The following is a 19085-nucleotide window of genomic DNA, read 5'->3' as shown; positions in this document are numbered from 1 at the left end:
TGTGCCTAATGTACCTTTCTTTCAAAGAATTCCTTTCCCTTATCTTTCTGCAAAACAAGAGAATAAACAAAGAAAGGTGAAACACATGATTAAGAAAATAGGAGCCTGCTCCACAGGAAAAGGGCAAAGAGATGCTCCACAGTGAGAGTTGGTGCAGCAGACCTAGACCCAGACTGAACGGCTGGCCTTTAGGGCAGATGTGACTGACAGGTTAGGTAATGCACTTTGACAGTTGAAGCTAAATCTACTGTGGGATTTGGCACATGTACTGACAGATACACAGAGTTTCTGTTGGAGAAACACAGTAAAATATTAGATCAATCAATGTAAGATTGTTGTTTTGTAGGTTAAAATTTTGTCAAATATTGACAGATTCCTATGAGTCGCTGAATTTATACCCGAATAATATGATGGTGAAAGTTTACTTTAAATATTCTAACAATAACAAAAAGAAAAACTGAAGGAATATATGAAACAAGCATGTCAGAAAGCTACCTGTACTGAAACTGGGTAACTGGCACATGGATTTCACTATCCTGTTCTCTCAATTCATTTGTATGCTAAAAATCCCTTAATAACAAAACTGTAAAATGGAAAGTATGACAGTAGCAAAATGTTCAGCATTCAGTAACTTCAGACGGCCGGAAGAAGCTCCATTTAGCAATGCACAGATGAAGTCCAATCACAGAACTACTGCACATAGGAAAGGAGAAAAATCAGCGAAAGAACTCATCTACTGGATCTCCACGCAGTGGGAAGGGAAATACTGGGAATAGTTCACAACTCCTCCATCCCTTCCCTGACGCTGCTGCACAACAAAACAGTGCTTCCCAAAGTTGCTGCGATTAGATTCAAAGCCCAGTGAAAGAGCTTCACACCTCCCATCGATTACTTCTTAGCTTATTCCTCTTCTTGTGCAGCCTAGATCCAGGGTTCACCACTACAGTCGTGCCTCTGTGAAGTAGGTAGTTACAGTAAAAATGTTATTTAATTGTAAATAGTATATACTATTTAATAATGTAGTATATTATATAGTATTTTAGTTTCTGACATTAATGTTGAAAGTCTGAAATCAAGACCAAGACACAGATGCCTATTATTAATAGCATTTTTATTCAGTATTGTACTTGAAAATCCAATCAATTTAGTATGGCAGGAAAAAGAAATAAAAAATAAAATTACTGGAAATGGGAGAAATAAAGTACTCACTATTCTCAGACAATGCTGTATATAGAGGATCATGTACATAGAAAACTAAAAAAAATCAATATATAATTAGCATCAACAGGTAAGTTTAGCAAAGTTGTTGCAAATATGGCAATACGTAAAATTCAATTGGATTTCTATACATTACCAATTAGCAAAATAAAGTATTTAACTAGTATTTTTAACACACTAAAGCCATCAAATATCTGGTGGGGGGAATATGTAAGACATTTATGCAGATAATCATAATATACCATTTAAAGAAACCAAGAACAAATAAATGAGAGATTTATTACATTTAGGGGATAAATTCTTCACAAATTTATCTATACATTCAGCGCAATTTCAGCAAAATTCTAACAGGTTGTTTTTTGGAACTTGGTGACTTGAGCTAAAACTTTCATGGTAATGCAAAGGTATTAGAACACTCAAGACAATCTAGAAGAATAAGTTGAAATAACTTGCCTACCAGATGGCAAGACATAATCTGCTTTATTATAATTCATTAACCTGTGAAATTTCATTAACCTGCACAATTATATCAGATGTGTGTTATAGTTCACTATAAAACTTTAAAGAACTCATAAATGTTTTGATGACTAAAACAAAAAGTAACAGTAGTTCCAAGAGTGATGGTGCATCCCTATAATCCCAGCTGCTCAGGAGGCTGAGGCAGAAGATCACTGGTTTGAGGTCAGACTAGGTAATTTAGTTAGATCATGCCTCAAAATAAAAAATATTTTTAAAGGTACTGGGGATATAACTCAGTCGGCAGAACACTTGCCTAGCATGCATAAAGCCTTGGGTTCAAACCACAGCACTGCAAAAAAAATAAAATAAAAAGTAATGAATGCAATGAATTCAATAAAAATATTATTCAATAAACTAAATATTTATTAATAAAATAAATATTTTATTGAATTTTAAATAGTAAATTCAGAAAAAATTAATCACTTATATACCACCGCTACAATAAATGTAAAGAAATCAAGTTAGCATATAAACTGTTCTTGTACTAAATATGATAAGACTGAATTCTGCCACTAAAGAGAGACACTTTCAAATTGTATTATACAAAGCACTGAATTTGTTATATGCTGTTTACAAAAAGCCCCCTTAAAATGATCAAGAAAGGAGCTAGAGACGTAGCTCAGTGGTACACTACTTGTCTAATATGAATGAGGCCCTGCATTCAATCCCCAGCACTGCAAAAATTAAATTAAAATATTATAAAATATACAGAAACAAATTCAAAAACCTACAAAAACTGAGTAATTTCATAGCAAAATATAAAGGAACCCAAGAACAAGTGGAAAACTAAAATATACCAATAACCACAGACTAGATTATAAAGGTCAAAGATCTACATTGAGACAGAACAGGAGATTTCATAGTTTGTGTCAGCTAACCTGAGAAAAAACTTTTAGTGTCATTTGAATTCTGACAGAAAGAAGAAAAGATGGAGAACCTCCTAATACATTTTATGAATTCAAAACTTTAACATAAAAGCTTCAGACTAGCAAAAAGAAAAATAAGAAAACCATAATCTCATTTATAAATATAGACATAAAATTTCTAAACAAAATATTGCTAAGCAACACTCAGTAATAATTCCAAAAAAAAAAATACACTGGAACTAATCAGACCTTAATCTCACTAATGTAAGAGTGGCACAGCACCTGCCTGGCAAGCATTAAGTCCTGAATTCAATTCCTGGTACAAAAAAAAAAGCAAAAATTTTTCTACTTGGTGAAACAAAATTATTTCAAATAAAATCATAAACCAAACAGGATGGCCATTATTGCTATCATTACTCAACATCATTTTGGCAGGGTTACAAATTAAATAAACACAGGAGAATAGATACATTATTTTGCTAAATGTGTAACTGTATATTTAGAAACTCCAGTAAACCATAATTTAAAAAAATCTAGTAAAGCTGGGCATGGTGGCACATGCCTGTAATCCTAGTGCTAGGGAGGCTGAGGCAGGAGGACTGCTAGGTCATCCTGGGCTATATAGTGAGTTTAAAGCCAGCCTGAACTGCATAGCAAGACTCTGTCTCAAAAAATCAACAACAAGAAACTGGTAGAATTAATAATATTTGATAAGGTAAACACTGTGATATAAGATACATACACAAAAGTCATTAGGTTTTTCATATATGAAGCATAAAGAGCTAGAAACAGAAATGAGAAAAATATCCCATGCAGCATAATGAAAGTATCAGTGAAATACAAGGAGCAAATTTAGTAAGAAAAATACAAAATTTATGTGAAGAAAATCATAAAATCATATTTAAGAATAAATTTTGAAATTAAATGAATGGAAAGACATCTATATTCTTATGGGGGAAGATGTATCATTAAAATGTCAATTCCCTTGAGATCATAAAAACAAAATCAGGACTTTTAAAAAGGAAATTAGGTAAAAAATGAGAAAAATATAAAGTATGAATTTTAGTTAATAAAAATGTATCATTATTGGTCCCTTAACTACAACATATGTATCATATTAATAGTAGTAAAACTAGGTGAAGAATATACTGAAATTTTCTATATTATCTTTGTTTTTGTTCTTTTCATGGTGATACTGGGGATTGAACTCAGGGCCTTGTGCATGCTAGGCAAGTACTCTACTACTGAGCTATACCCCAGCCCTCTGTGTTATCTTTAAAACTTTTCCAGAAATTTAAAACCCTACTAAAAATAAATTTTATTTTAAAAACATATCTGTGAGACAATGAGGGAAATTCATTTCAAAATAAATAAAATACAGCTAGAGCAATTAGGCAACAAAAACCAAAAAGCATACAAACGGAACAAAGAAGTCAAATTATCCTTGCCTTTAGATAATACAGGTATATACTTAGAAGACCCTAAGGACTCTAACAAAAGACTTTTGGGACAGGCAAATAAAGTCACAACAGAGCAAGATACAAAATAAACATTAAAAGTCAGTAGCTTTACTGTACACCGATAGGGGACTAGCTGAGCAAGGAATCAGGAAAACAATTCCATTCACAATGGTTCCAAAAAATAAAATTCTTAGGGACCAATTTAGCTAAAGAGGCAAAAGACCTTTACAGTAAGAATTTCAGAGCCTGAACGAAGAAATTAAAGAAGAAACTAGAAGACGGAAAGACCTGTCATGTTCATGGACTGCAAAATTAATACTGTCACGTGACCACAGTACCAAAGAGATCTACAGAGCCAACGCCACCTCCATCAAGTACCAGAGACATTCTTCACAGAACAAGTTCCGACATTCTTACGAAAACACTAAAGATGTAGGACAGCTGATTCAATCCTGTTATGGTTTGCATCTGTGTGTCCCCCCAAAGCCTCATGCAATCATGGGGCGGGCTTTCAGAGTTTGATTGATTATGGGTGTGAGAGTTACACCTGCCCTGGGGCGGAGAGTTTGCATATGTAAGGGAGAGGAAGAGGCTGCTTGCCGCCATTCCTCCCTTCTGTGCTTGTTGCTTTTGCTGTGTTCTGCCGCCATGAACTGTATGTAGCCCTGTGCCATGTGCCCCTCTGCCTTGTAACCAGCCAAGTATGGGCTGAAACCTCCATACACTATAAGCAAAATAAACCTTTCCTTCCTTAATTTTGGCATCAGGTATTGTGTCCCAGCAACAGAGGAAAGTCACCAAGACAAATCCTAAATCCAAAGAGCAAGACCAGGGGTATAATGGTCGACACTTTGTGTCAACCTGAAGTCTAGAGCTTCACTAAGTGACTCAGCAGTTCTACACCCCAAGGACACGCCCTTGCCCTAGCATACTGCTCACTGCGTCAACCTGAGAAGTTTAGAAGTTTAACTAAGCAACTCGGCAGGGAGCCAGGGTCCTCACTCTGCACACATCCTGAGCCTGTGCAAGAGGAGGGTGGGAGATGGTGTGGGTATAAAGGACCCCCCAGGTTGGAGAGCCTGCTTACAGTATAAGGGAGGAAAGGAGGTTTGCTCCCCTTTTCTTTGTTCTTGTTGCTTTCACTGTCTTGTGGCACCTTGAACTGTTGCCCTCTGCCATGTGCCACCCTGCCCTAACTATGGACTGAAACCTCCACAAACTACAAGCTAAATACACCTTTCCTCCCTTAATTCTGGGTGTCGGGTATTTTGTCTCAGCAACAAGAGAAAAGAAACCAAGACAGAGCATCACAACCCTGGATTTCAAACTGTACTACAGAGCCACAGTAACGAAAACGTCATGGCACTGGACCCAAAACACATACGTAGGCCAACGGAACAGCATAGAGGACACAGAAAAAATCCACACAGCATCAACCATCTGATTCTGGGCAAAGAAGCCAAAATTACACGCTGGAGAAAAGACAGCCTCTTTAACAAATGGTGCTGAGAAAACTAGATATGTGCTTGTAGAAGGTGGAAACTAGATTCCTATCTTTCACCCTATAAAAAAATCAATTTCAAATGGATCAAAGATCTAAGCATAAGACCTGAAGCTTTGAAAGTGCTGAAAGAAAACATATGAAAAATACTGGAAGCCATGGGCACAAGCAAAGACTTCCTGAGTAAGTGTCCAACAGCACAGGAAATTAAAGCAAGAATGAGCAAATAGGAGTACACCCAATTTAAAAGTTTCTGCGCAGCAAGGGAAACAGCTAACGAAGTGAGAGACAGGCTTAAAAATGAGAGAAAATCTTTAACAGCAACTCTTCTAACATAGGATTAATATGTAGAATATATAAAGAAGTCAAATAGCCAAATCAATAAGTGGGTAAGTGAATTAATTAGACATTTCCCAAAGAAGAACTATACATAGCCAATAAGTATGTGAAAACATATTCAACATCTTTAGCCATTAGGGAAATGCAAATCAAAACTACTTTGAGATTGCATCTTACCCCAGTCGAAGCAGCCATTATCAAGATTACAGAAAGCAATACATGCTAGTGAGGATGCAGGGATTGGGGCAGGGAGGAATCCTTCTATACACCACTGGTGGGAATGTAAGTAAGAACAGCCACTATGGAAATCAGTACAGAGTTTCCCCAAAAAAACCCCTAAAAACAGAGCTACCATTTGACCCAGTTATACCACTCCTTGGTACCTGAAGCAAGTAAAGCCAGCATACCATAGGGATACCCACATATCCAAATTTACTGTAGTGCAATTCACAAGAGCCAAGATAGGAAACCAGCCCAGATGCCCATCAACAAATGAATGGATAAAGAAAATGCTGCATTATACACCAGTGGAGTATGACTCAGCCTCAAGGAAGAGGAAATTTCTGTCACTTGCAAGAAAATGGGTGAATCCAGAGACCATCGTGTTAGGCAAAATAAGCCAGACTCAGACAGACAAACACCGCGTGCTCTCCCTAACATGTGGGATCTACAAAGGGCGACAAAAAAGGAGAGAGGGCATAAGCACAGGCAATGACGGAGACGGATACGGGCAAAGTCTATTTCACACACTAACACCCCCAGAAGTGTAAAGCCAGCGGGTAGGGTAGGACAGGGGACAGACGGGGACGAAAATAATTAAAGTATACTATGTAAATGTATGACTCTGCCAAAATGAAATACATTGATCTGTGCAGCCAATTACAAAAAGTGAAAAAAGAATGCAGAAAGTATGAATGATACAATGTAAAATCAATTAGTAAGTGTGATCTAATTTGTATATATGAAGCAACTATTTGTAATCATATACACATCAATAATAAAAAGTAACTCCATAAAATAAATATAATGGAATTCCTGTTAAATGCATGGAGGTATCTTAAGCATTAGAGAAAAAAAGGCCTAAGAAAGCAGATCCTAAAAAAGAGTAAGAGGAAATACACTCTAAAGACACTGTAATTAAGTCTATATGGACAGTGGGTGTCAGAATAGATCGGCTGATCGTGGTGTAGAACAGAACCCAGAAATAAAATCCAGTTTACATGAAATTTTCAAACACGACAAAAATCTGTTTAATTTTAATGGGGAAAAGAGTGGTTATTTAATAAATGGTGCTGGCCCAACTGGCTATCCATCCGGCAGAAAACAGCTCCTTATCTCATATTAAAAAACAAATTTTAGATGGAATAAATGATTAAATGTAATAAATAAACCACCAAAAGTTGGAAAAAACCTAAGAGGGGCTGGGGATATAGCTCAGCAGCATAAGCGCTTGCCTGGCAAGCCTGAGGTCATGAGTTCGATTCCTGGTACCACAAAAAGAAAAAGAAAAAGAAAAAAGCCTAAGACACAAACAGCTAACAATGTTTCTGAGCCAGAAAGCAAAGGTAGAAGTATTCAAGTTGATAAAAATTAGAAGCTATTTACATTGTGAAAGCTATCATAAACACTAACAGGCTAATGCTAGACGTGGAGAAGCATTTTCAAGAGAAAGAACAGGCAGTGGCTGGCCAGTCATTACCAGGGCATTGACAACATGTGGGAAGGGTGTGGCACCACGAGGACAAATCCACAGAGCTACCGCAGCGAACACGCTCTAGTACACTGAGAATTAGAGAAATACACATTACAGTGAAGCAGTAAATACCCAAGAACAGCCAATCAAACAGAAGAAAAACTACAGTGCAGTAAAATCAATTGCCAGCAGGACAAGGAGGGAAAATGTAAATTGTTCACAGCTGTTTTGGAAGGCAATTTAATAAATGTTTTTACACTAAAAACACACAGGCACTTCAACCAACAAATCATACTCCTGGGGATCGATCCCATAAAAATAAAACCACCAATAAAATGTTTACTGCAGCACCGCTTGCAATGTGAAAAATAAGAAACAAACAAAAATGAGTTCCTAGTAATAAGGTAATAAATAATAATACTCCCATACTGTGCAATATTAAGCAGCCATTAAATAGAATGAATTCAAGCTAACCATATGCCTCCATCAAAACCCACAGAAGGACAGTGTGTGCCTAAGTGTGGCCGGGCGGAGGGTGGGGGGCTGCGAAGACCCTCGTGGAAGGGCACCCAGCTGCCAGCTTGCTGTACCACACTACCTGCCAAGCAGGGAGGGGTGTGAACAACACAGGGGTTGAAGAGAAAAGAGGAGAACACGTGACTCCATTTACGTAAGTAAACGCATCAAAGCCCTGTCGTAAGGACAGTGATGAATACGCTGTGACTGGCAAGAGCTTCCGTCTTCCGAGGAGCACCGCGCTCGACTACTTCACAGTCTTTCGGCACTTTCTCACCCGCTGAACCATCAGTTCCGTACAGGGAAAGTCTCACAACCGTTTGTGCACTTCACTCCCACTGAAAGACACTGCTTTCCATTAACTGATGACCCAACTGTTATAAAACTGAATTTCTACTTATCAAGGTGGGATGTGCTTTTACACTTAAATGTAAGAATAGTAAATTAGAAAAAAATAAGAATTTAGTAATGTATATTTACTAATTGTTGGAATATCCATAAAATGAAATACAAGTTATAGAAGAATATGCATAAAGTATTCCATTTGGGTCACAACATCAAAACCTCAATTATAAATGTACACTTAAGTATATTTTTAAGTAAAAGAGAAAGCCGTTGTCCAAACCCATTATTACAAATTACATAAAGGGAAGGAAATGAAAAGAGGCAGATTACTAACTTTGCCTTCGTAACTCTCAGCACTGTATCACTTCTCTTACTACACTAATAGTAATAAGGAAAAGGTATTGCTTGAAACTTGAAAATATTAAGCAATTAAAACAAAGATAATCTATAAACAATAAAATAAAATAAGTTGGAAATTATTTAGTACCTACCTCACAGGATCTGCTGTAAAGATTAAACGACCTAATTCATGTAAAGTGCTTAGTATATTTCCCAGTATGTTGTAAAGAGCAATCAAGTTCAGCTATTTTTATTAAAGCAAAAGACTAGAGAGAATAGCAGAAAGTACAAAGCTGAAAAAAAATAACATCTATATACAGAGCACCATTCTGCATATTACTCAACATTGTGTTACTGAGGACTGCAAAGGACTCATTATGACAACCATACAGCTTACTAAATATACCTTCACTGACAGTAAAAATAAAATTACAATCAAAAAAATAAGGTACTTAAAGCCAAGTGTGGTGGCTGGTGGAACATGCCTGTAACCCCAGCACTCGGGAGGCTGAGGCAGGAGGATCACCATGAGTTTGAGGTCATCCTGAACTACTCAGTGAGTTCAAGGCCAGCCTGAGCTACAAAGTGAGGCCTTGTCTCAAAAAAAAAAAGATATGGCAGCTGGGCATGGTGGCGCACGCCTATAATCCCAGCACTCTGGAGACTGAGGCAGGAGGAGAGAAGGAGGAGGAGGAGGAGGAGCAGGAGCAGGAGGAAGAGCAGGAGGAAGAGCAGGAGAAAGAGCAGGAGGGAGAGGAGAAGGAAATCTTTTGCCCTGAAGTTCACTTTAAGAACTTCAAGAAACATCCTAAGACACTATGCTTCTGTCCTAACACTTCAAATGAGAAATACTTGGGTCCTCAACAGCCTCCCAAGTTGGACAGACAAGAAATACCCAAGGGAGAAATCCATTCCTACACATACGTGATGCTCCACCCCTGTGATTTTCTTCACTAGCCTGCTTAAAACTATGCGCTTGGTTATGATCTATAGACTAAAATTGGCCCAGGAGTACATTCTTATTGTCCAATGAAACATTAGCATAGCTTCAGAAACTCTGTGCGCACATCATTAGGCTGACTACTCACATGGAATCGACCTTCTCCTCGGGGCCCTGCACTTGTCCTGTCACAGTGCCTTTGCTGGTGTTCTTCACCCAGCCAACGACGCCCATCTTCTTAGCCTCGCCTTCCGTGTACTGGTTTCCAGAGCAAGCAGGAGAGAAGAGATCACCCATCATCGAAAGTCTGAATTCACAGCATGCCTGACCGGATATTCAGAAACTGTTAACCTGATCATCATTTTTCTAAAAATGTAGTTTATGCCAACATTTGTGTCACTGACCTACAGCAACACCTCTGTTTATATGAACCTTCACGTATGTAGTATTTTCTATTAAATCCTCCTTTCAATAAATACAAGCGTATTATGAAAAAATAAACCAACAGTGGGAATTGTTTTGACCAATTTCTATGACGGTGCTCTGGGATCCACAAAATCCAGCTGCACTGCCCGCACACCTGTTCACACTGAATTACTGTTAATCTGGGTCCCAAGGGATGAACAATCAAGAGTCTCAATCCCTTTATGATCAGCATAAAGTATGCAAAGGCAGAAAAACATCTAAAGCGTTTTGAAATTTCTAACAAAAATGAGGGAAAATAATTTCAATAAGAAAATTAAACTAGTAAAAAACACTAGCCTAGATGTACTGATTTTATGTTAGGTTAAAAGATTGTTACGGTTTTTGTTGGCTCTGAACTTGTCAAAAAATGATGTAACTAAGGCTGGGGATGTAGCTCTGTACAAGACCCAGGTTTGAACTTCCAGCCTTGCAAAGTGTCGGGGCACAAACATTACAATTCTCTATGGGTAAATTTGTCTCTCCTAGTACTCTTTAAAATTTTCTTGGGCCTGGGGTATAGCTCAGTAGCACAAGCACCTGCCTGGCAAGCGCAAGGTCCCGAGTTCGATTCCCAGTACCAAAAAGTAAATACATAAAAATAAAATAAAATTTTTATTAGTATATGTTTGTGATAGATAATATATTCATTGTAAGGTATTGGTACATATACATATCTTGATCCTTTTAAAAATTCTTTTTCCCAGTCTCAAATTTAATTTTCTTCTAGAAAATGAGAAAACAGGGGCTGGGGATTTAGTTCAGCGGCACAGCGCTTGCCTGGCAAGCGCGAGGTCATGAGTTCGATTTCTAGTACCAGAAAAAAACCAAAAACCAAAAAAAAAAGAAAATGAAAAAACAAGCAACATTTTGATTTTGAAGTATTGTAACCATATCATACTAAAAGCTTGTGGATTCAATCTACCAGAGCTTTTCAAAAACATGTTCTTCTGCTGGGCACGGTGGCACATGCCTGTAATCCCAGCTACTCAGAAGGCCAAGGTAGGAGGACCACAAGTTTGAGTCCAACCTGATCAATTCAGTGAGACAGTGTTTTGAAATTTAAAAGAAATTTGTTGTTTTCTTTTTTTTTTTTTTTTTTTTTTTTTTGTCTTTTTGAGACGGTCTTGTCATGCAGTTCAGGCTGGCCTTGAGCTCACTTTGTAGCCTAGGCTGGTCTCGAACTCGCACTGATCCCCCTGCCTCAGCCTCTCGAGTGCTGGGATTACAGGTGTGCGCCACCATGGCCAGCCTAAAAAAAAAATTTAAAACAGCCAAGATGTACCTCAGAGGTACAGCACCCTAGGTATGACTGCAGGGATATCATCAGGAGCACCTTCGTCTTAAACTTCATTTCTCCCTCGGCTGCCCTCCTCCATCACACGCACTAGGGTTGCAGTTGTTAGTTACAAGGAATTTAGGCTTGGACACGGGAACAACTTGCCCAGGACATTCAGCTCGCTGTGGTCCTAACCCCCTTTAGCAACCTTCTGTCAAGCCTTCAGGGACCCCACCCGTGCCACCTGGACTAGCCAGTGGGGACAGACTGTGAACCTCCAGCCCAACCTGTAGAAAGGTCAGCTGCTTCTCACCCGTAGGGTATAAAGGGAGGCTGCTGCTCCCTCTCTGTGCGCCTGCGACCTCACCCTAGGCTGTGGCACACCCTTCTGCAGAAGTAAGCTTGCCTTGTTGAGATTTCTTGGCGTCTGAGTGCTTTATTCTTTATTTCTGTGCCAATAAATTGAGTCTGGGGCTTATTGCCAACACTACCAAAAAAAGAAAAATGAAAACCAAAAACCAGCCTTCGGTTTGAAAGGCAGAGTGCTCAAGATCATTATAACTCCACAGTCCAATGGCATGAGGCAGCACAAGCCAAAATAGTCACACCTAAGATGGACACAGAGTTCATTCTGGAAATAAATCAAGATAATAAAGAAGAAAGAAAATGGACAGCACTCGGGAGGCTGAGGCAGGAGGATCATTGTGAGTTCAAGACCAGCCTGAGCTACAAAGTGAGCTCAAGGCCAGCCTGAACTGCATAGCAAGATCCATTCTCAAAAAAAAAAAAAGACAAAAATAAATAAAGAAAGAAAAGAAAAGAAAATGGAGACAGTCTGAATGGTGAAGGCAGAACATAGCTATCTCAAAATGTACTTTTCTGCTGAGAACATGCTGGAACTCCCAGGAGCTTGGGACCAGAAAGCTACTCTGGTGATTCTCAGGTCAGACAGTAGGTGAAACAATAAACCAGAGTTAATTTTTAAAAAGTGTTTAAAAAGCGTTAAAGAGTGTTTTGAAAAATAAAAATTTAAGACAAAACAATGAAAAAAATTTAAAATGAGACAAGGAACTTGAATCACTAAAAATCAGGGAACAACTCCCATATGGAACATTGGCGTTGCAGCCCAAACCACATTCCTTTGCCTAAAGGGTTTTTCCATCCAGAACAGATGGGAGATCCTACACTTTCCACCATATACGTAAATCAAAATGCCTAATTTGAATCACCCCAAGAGAGGTACTTTGGAAAGTTACAGAAAATAGGCATAGGAGCACATGCCTGTAATTCCAGTACTCTGAAGACCCTGTCACCGAAGTATACATACATTAACTAAAGTATACATACATTATGCATACATAATGTATGCATAATGAAGTATACATATGTTAACTAAAGTACACATACACGATGTATACATGATGAAGTATACACACGTTAACGAAAGTACACATACATGATGCATACATGATGAAGTACACACACGTTAAGGAAAAGCACACACATGTTAACGAAAGTACACATGCATGCTGTATACATGAAGCACACACGCATTAACGAAAGTACACATACATGATGAAGCACACACGCATTAACGAAAGTACACATACACGATGCATACATGATGAAGTACATGCGCGTTAACTAAAGTACACATACACGATGTACACGTGATGAAGCACACACGCGTTAACTAAAAACTAGGAAGGCAGCAATGTTTCCAGCAGGCTATTCTTTAAAGACAGCTTAAATAAAAACCACAATCAGTAATTTGAAAAAGTCGTGTATGTCTCTATTTGCTGTCAAAGACAGAAAAGAGGCAGTCGACTACCATTAGTGGAAAACTGCTTATTTTTGTGATTAAAAATAAGTGAAAACAGCAAGAAAAAAACAAAGATTCTAATGACTTACCATCCTGAAGCAAACACCTGCATAAGAAAAAAGATAAAAAGAAACGTCAGTTTATCTTTTTAAAAACCTATGTATTTCCAATCTTAACTCTCATATGCTTATTAAAGAGTTAATGCATGAAACGAATAAAATATTCAATATCTAAGTGAACTCAAAGGGTGTTCTTCAAAATTAGTGGCTTTTAAAATAGATGATTTTTTGAGAACTATGGTAATATTCTGAGATTAATGTAGGATGAAATGCTAAACTGGCATTCTACTTTAAAATGCTAAATAAAACCCACATTACAAGTACAGTTGAGGATATTTGCCATACAAGTTACCCGCCCTCAGCTTCTAGAACTGCTTCTTTAAATGCAAGAACTAATTACCTCTAGGCCTTTGGGCTAAGAGCAATAAGAAATGTAAGAACTAAATTCGAGTTTAAATGTTACACACTTTTTGTTTTTATTGTGTTTCGAGTATAACCAGAACCACTGAAGCAGCGTCACAATACGATACGCTTGAGCATAACTGGGCTTCTGAAGCCCAGAATGAAAATTAATTAAGTGGAAATAACCCTTGGGGTCCTCATGGCATAGGTTACATTATATTCATACTTTTCATCAGGTAGACTGGGTAGTTTTATTGGTCTTGGTTATATTCTATCTAAACTGCGGTAGACCAAGTCTCTCCACATTGGCCAATTGTCATGGCTTCAGTTTCTAGCAAAGCTGCGGGAGCTCCATCTGAGAAAGAAGTCAAGAATGTTATGGGATTTTACATCCTGGTTTATCTGTAACCAAACACTGATGCATACAGAATTGGGTCCTAAAGTAAAGTGAAAGAAGAAGCAAGCTGGTTCCAAATTAGCGATAATACGTGTTTATGATTTGAGACCTGCTATGGCTTAGATAAAGAACGTCCCCCAAAGGCCTCATGTGCTCAGAGGCAGGGCTTTCGGAAGACGATCAGGTCATGGAGGTGATACAGATGATCTGCTGTTGGGAGGCGGGTCTGGTTGAAGGAGGCGGGTCACCGGGAGTGTGACCTGGAAGGACACAGGTCCCTCTGCAGCTCCTCTCTCTACTCCCTGCCGCGGTGAAGTGAGCCCCTTCCCTCCGCGCAGACTTTTCTACCACGCTGTGTCCACGCTGAAGTCTGCTGAACATGAACTGAAAAGTCTGAAACATGAGCCAAAATAACCTTCTCCTTGCTTACGTTATGGGAGCTGTGTACGGCGCCCCAGCAAGAACACAGACAGACAGGACCTGTGAGGAAAGGGGAAGGCCTCCTTACATTGCTCCTGGAAACTGCAGAAAGGCTCCTGCACAGCAGAGTCTAGGTCGCTCCTACAAATGGGAGGAACTGTGCTCCAACAGGAGGCACAGAATAGGAGTTCTGGGGAGAGATGTGTCCCACAGATGACCTCGTCTCTGCGAGCTGGCTAGAACAGGTCTAAGAAGCAGCAGGAATATGTGAGGTGCAGAAATACAGAGCTTGTTCATACCTATTGCAGCTTAGTTTTGATTCCCACCTAGAACACACAGGAAATTTTCTTTGTAGTGCCCAAGACACCAAATAAACTAAAAAGCTTGTAAGTTAAAAGCATTATGCTAAGCAAAAGAAGCTCGACTCGGAACATGTAATTCCACACTCTGGAAAAGGCGAAACTGTAGGCTGACCAGAGACTGGAAGCTGTCAAAGCCTGCGAGGAGAGGAGAAAGCACTGCAGGAAGAGGCTGAGGGAACCCGGGGGATGATGTGGGTGTTCTGTACCCCAGCTGTGCTGGTGGCTACAGAATATAAATTATACCAAGGGTGAAAAGTTAACTGGGAAGTCACAGGGCAGAGATCAAGCCAGCTCTGAAAAGGCCAAAAGATATTGCTTCTACACACAGCAACTGAGACTGGTTAAGGGGATGCAGATGATCAGTAGCTTAAATATTTTTATAGCATTGCAAGCAGGTTTGTAATAATGTTTCCTGATGGTATTATGTTGTAGTGCTAAATGAACATGTAGAGAAAGGGCAATAAAGCAATAAAGACAAGATAGTATCACGAATGGGATTTTTATTGGGCTATAAAGATACTTCAAAAGATACGTGTGAAGTGTGGAGGGATGACGAGTGGGAAGCACCGACCCTGAAGGAATCAGAAGGGCAACCCACTACACAGACAGAGGAAAAGACATCAGTAGGTGTAAAAGGCATCGGTAGAAAATTCAAGACACACAGCTGACCTGACAGGTCAGCAGACTGACAGTCTCAGTCAAGTCTGTGCTGTGCGTATCGCCTTTGAGCTGCTCAACAGGTAACAGCCCCACGTATTAACATGAAAAGTACGTGAAACCGAAGCCAAAAAAAACTGGGAACACGTGGCCTCTTTCCCTCTTAGCGTGGCCCGTTTACCAGAAGCATCTAAGGGCTCTTTTTAACCTCAAATTCCCAGACCTCTCCTCAGACCTCCAGAAGTGTAAATCCTACAGGTAGAGTGCGTAAATCTGGTTAACATGCTCTCCAGGGCCGGGGATATAGTTCAGCTGCACAAGCACCTGCCTGGCAAGCACGAGGTCCTGAGTTTGATTCCCAGTACCAAAAAAATAACAACATGCTCTCCAGTTGAACCAGTGGCTGGCCCTACCTTGAAGGAAGATCTAGGTGAGACTTGAAGAAGGTTTATATTTCAGGTTAAGATTTGCACCACAGACTGGGGATACAGCTCAATGATAGAGCATGCCTGACGTACATGAGGTCCTGAATTAGACTCCCAGATTCACCAAAAAAAAGTTCCATCACAAAGAAGAAAACTAAAAAAGCTCAAGGAGTACTAAGTAGCCAGCTATCTGACACACCTGCCACTGATACAGTTCAAGTTGATGGTGATAACAAATCATGCGCTTGCCTGTCAACGCTGCCTCTCCTATTTTACAAGTCAGTAGTTCTACCTGAAGGAAACCGGGGACATTGGAAAGGAAAACTTTCTCTCCTGCACCTTGACTGAACCTGGTGTTGGAGCTTCTCGGGCTGCCTGGCACTTACACTGCTCCCTACACCCTTAGGCCAGAAACCCGGAGCTGCGAAGCTGACGCCCACCTCAAGCCCCAGTGAAGAACAACAGTCCTTGAACATTTATGACTCTCAGGAGCCCTTCGGCAGTTATTCACAAATAACAAACAAGGGCCTCTGGCTTAAAGCGAAGGGGCTTGAGCAATGTTTACAACAGGTACTGAACACACATAGCCACTGATTGCACGCCACAGGGTTAAGGAAATTACCCACAGTCTATTGATGGGGTATATTTTTTCACACAGACACAACCTAAGAATCACAAAGCTCAGATACACTCAAGGAACACTTTTAAGGGTTTAGGACAGAGCTCAATGGTAGAGCATTCGCCTAGCCTGTATGAGGCCTGGGCTTGATTCCCATCACTACAAAAGAATTGTCTAATTCTAAATGCAAAGGATGTGTCTGATGAAAAGTAGGTCTTAGAGTTGAGACTTCAGTCATGAGCAAAAATTAGTACAAGAGCAGAATAACTTTACAGATGAAAGAGCTGTGCAAGACCCAACGCTGGCACCGTGGCACAGTTAGACACCACACACTAAATCTTCAAAATCAGGCATTCTCTCATGCTCACAATTATTTATCGCCCCCAAACTTCACTGAAGACTTACGGAAAAATAGTTCAATTCTGCTCCAACTGTTTCTAGAATGGGTAGTAATGTTTTTACAACTAAAGCTTCCATAACCTTTTAGCTAATTTACTGCAAGGACCCTCTATTTTTATTTATTTATTTATTTATTTTTGTCTTTTGGAGACAGGTTCTCGCAATGCAGTTCAGGCCGGCCTTGAGCTCACTTTGTAGCCCAGGCTGGTCTTGAACTCGCAATGATCCTCCCACCTCAGCCTCCCGAGTGCTGGGATTACAGGCGTGCACCACCACACCCGGCTGGAAGGACCTTCATAACTGGTCTCTCCTCTACTGCTGCCTCCTACAGGACACTCTTCATACAGCAGCCGGGGAGGTGTAACAGAGGACCTCCTTTCCCAGCTTGAAACCCCCTAGCGGCTTCCCACACACTCAAATGTGACTGGTTACCCCGGTCTCAGGCCTGCTCTGCGCCTCCGCCTCATCTCTGACCAGCCCGCCCTCACCCCATCCCAGCCCGCACGCGTGCCTCTCGGGCTCCTCACACACACCAGGCACAGCCCCAATCTTTCGGCCTCTGCACTGGCGGCTCCTCCCGCTGGAAATGCTCCTCCTGCGATCTCATGTCTGACTCCTCATTACTCTTATTTCTGTACAAATCTCGCTCCTTAGAGAAGTATCTCCTAGTCCGTCTGAAGTAGCAATGCACGCCATGCCTGCTGCACAAACAGGCACAAGCGTACTTGTATCACCGCATAACATTCCGCGTTTAATTCTTCGCTGTTTATTTCCTGTCTTCACAGTAAACTGTAAGTTCCACAAGGGCAACTTCTACTGTCTTATTCACCCAAACCTAAACCGAAGTTGGACATACACTTGTTAAATAAACAAAAAAAAGAAAAACCAGCTCATGAATACTTAAGGGAAATATTTAACTACCCTGTAATGATTCCATATTAACACTGCAAATAGACATATAACCATATTGATTAGAATTTAAATTTACTTTCAAATAATGCTATATTTACTACATTCAAAGTTCTAAAAAGAATCCAAGTATGGTAGCATACACCTGTAATCTGAGAACTCTGAGAGGCGGAGGCAGGAGGGCTCCAAGTCTGAGCCTCATGTGGGAAATTCAGCACTGCAGCAAAACCTACAAATAAAAAAGGGTGAGGATATAACGTAGTGTAAAATCCCTGGGTTCAATCCTCAGTAACGCAAAAAAACAAAGTTTTAGAAAGAATCTCTAGAAGTCTATGTTGACTCTAGCAGGATAACAAATATATAGTGAGTATATAATCTATATCATTTATAGATATTCACATACACAACTATAAAGGATAGCAAGAGTCATTCTAGATTGATTTGTTTTTAATCCATATGTATGGTAATTTGATTTAAATTGTCAAAGTTTTAAATTTAAAAGCATTTTAGTATGAGTAGTAAGGACACACATACTTTTTAAAAATCTCAAGATAGTAAAACTGCAGTATTCATTAAATTTAAGAGCTATAATTTTAATCTTAGCTCATACTGTTGGGTAAACTGGATAATACAAGTGTAACTCATTACTTTAGGCAGTGATAAGACTGAGATAAATCTTATATTATTCAACATATACCTAATGCAAATTCAGTACATACATGTTTTAAAACATTTAATATATGAGTGCTCGTGGCAGATACTGCTACTTGTATGCACAAAACCCACTTTCGCTGCTGCTTTTCTCACAGAACTCTGATTTTCTCTGGTGGCAGCAAGGTGCCCCTTTCTATTTCCCAGTCTTCCTTATCTTAGGGGTGGTCAGTGAGAAATAAAACATTTGTTCAGGCTTTCAGTAAAGCTCTTCAGAGGTCTGATTCAGCCCGGGGAATTACATTTATGTCCTTTCTCTTCTTGACATGTACGTGTGAATATAATGAGTTACAGGAGTCACCTTCAAACCACAGGAAAGGGACAACGAAATCAGAGGGGATGAGGAAGGAAGGAAGGAACAGAGGCAAAGGGAATGGGAGTAGATGTTCATCTGGCTGACGGAAATGTTCTGGGATAAGCGGTAAT

General features: G+C 39.7%; 1 long non-coding RNA gene across 1 annotated transcript; it reads right to left on the bottom strand.

The window, feature by feature from the left end:
• Positions 1-1094: 1094 nt before the first annotated feature.
• LOC106149266 lies at positions 1095-18383 on the bottom strand. The gene is made up of 4 exons (XR_001235322.1): positions 18092-18383; positions 13389-13405; positions 9885-9994; positions 1095-2026 (listed from the first exon to the last, which is right to left on the bottom strand). It is a non-coding gene; the product is annotated as an uncharacterized LOC106149266 (long non-coding RNA).
• Positions 18384-19085: the final 702 nt, after the last annotated feature.

This window comes from Chinchilla lanigera, unplaced genomic scaffold (assembly GCF_000276665.1).
Source record: "Chinchilla lanigera isolate Chin_1 unplaced genomic scaffold, ChiLan1.0 scaffold00040, whole genome shotgun sequence".
NCBI lineage: Eukaryota > Metazoa > Chordata > Mammalia > Rodentia > Chinchillidae > Chinchilla > Chinchilla lanigera.
Note: the sequence above shows the minus strand (reverse complement) of the source record. Positions and strands in the feature narration are given on the sequence as shown.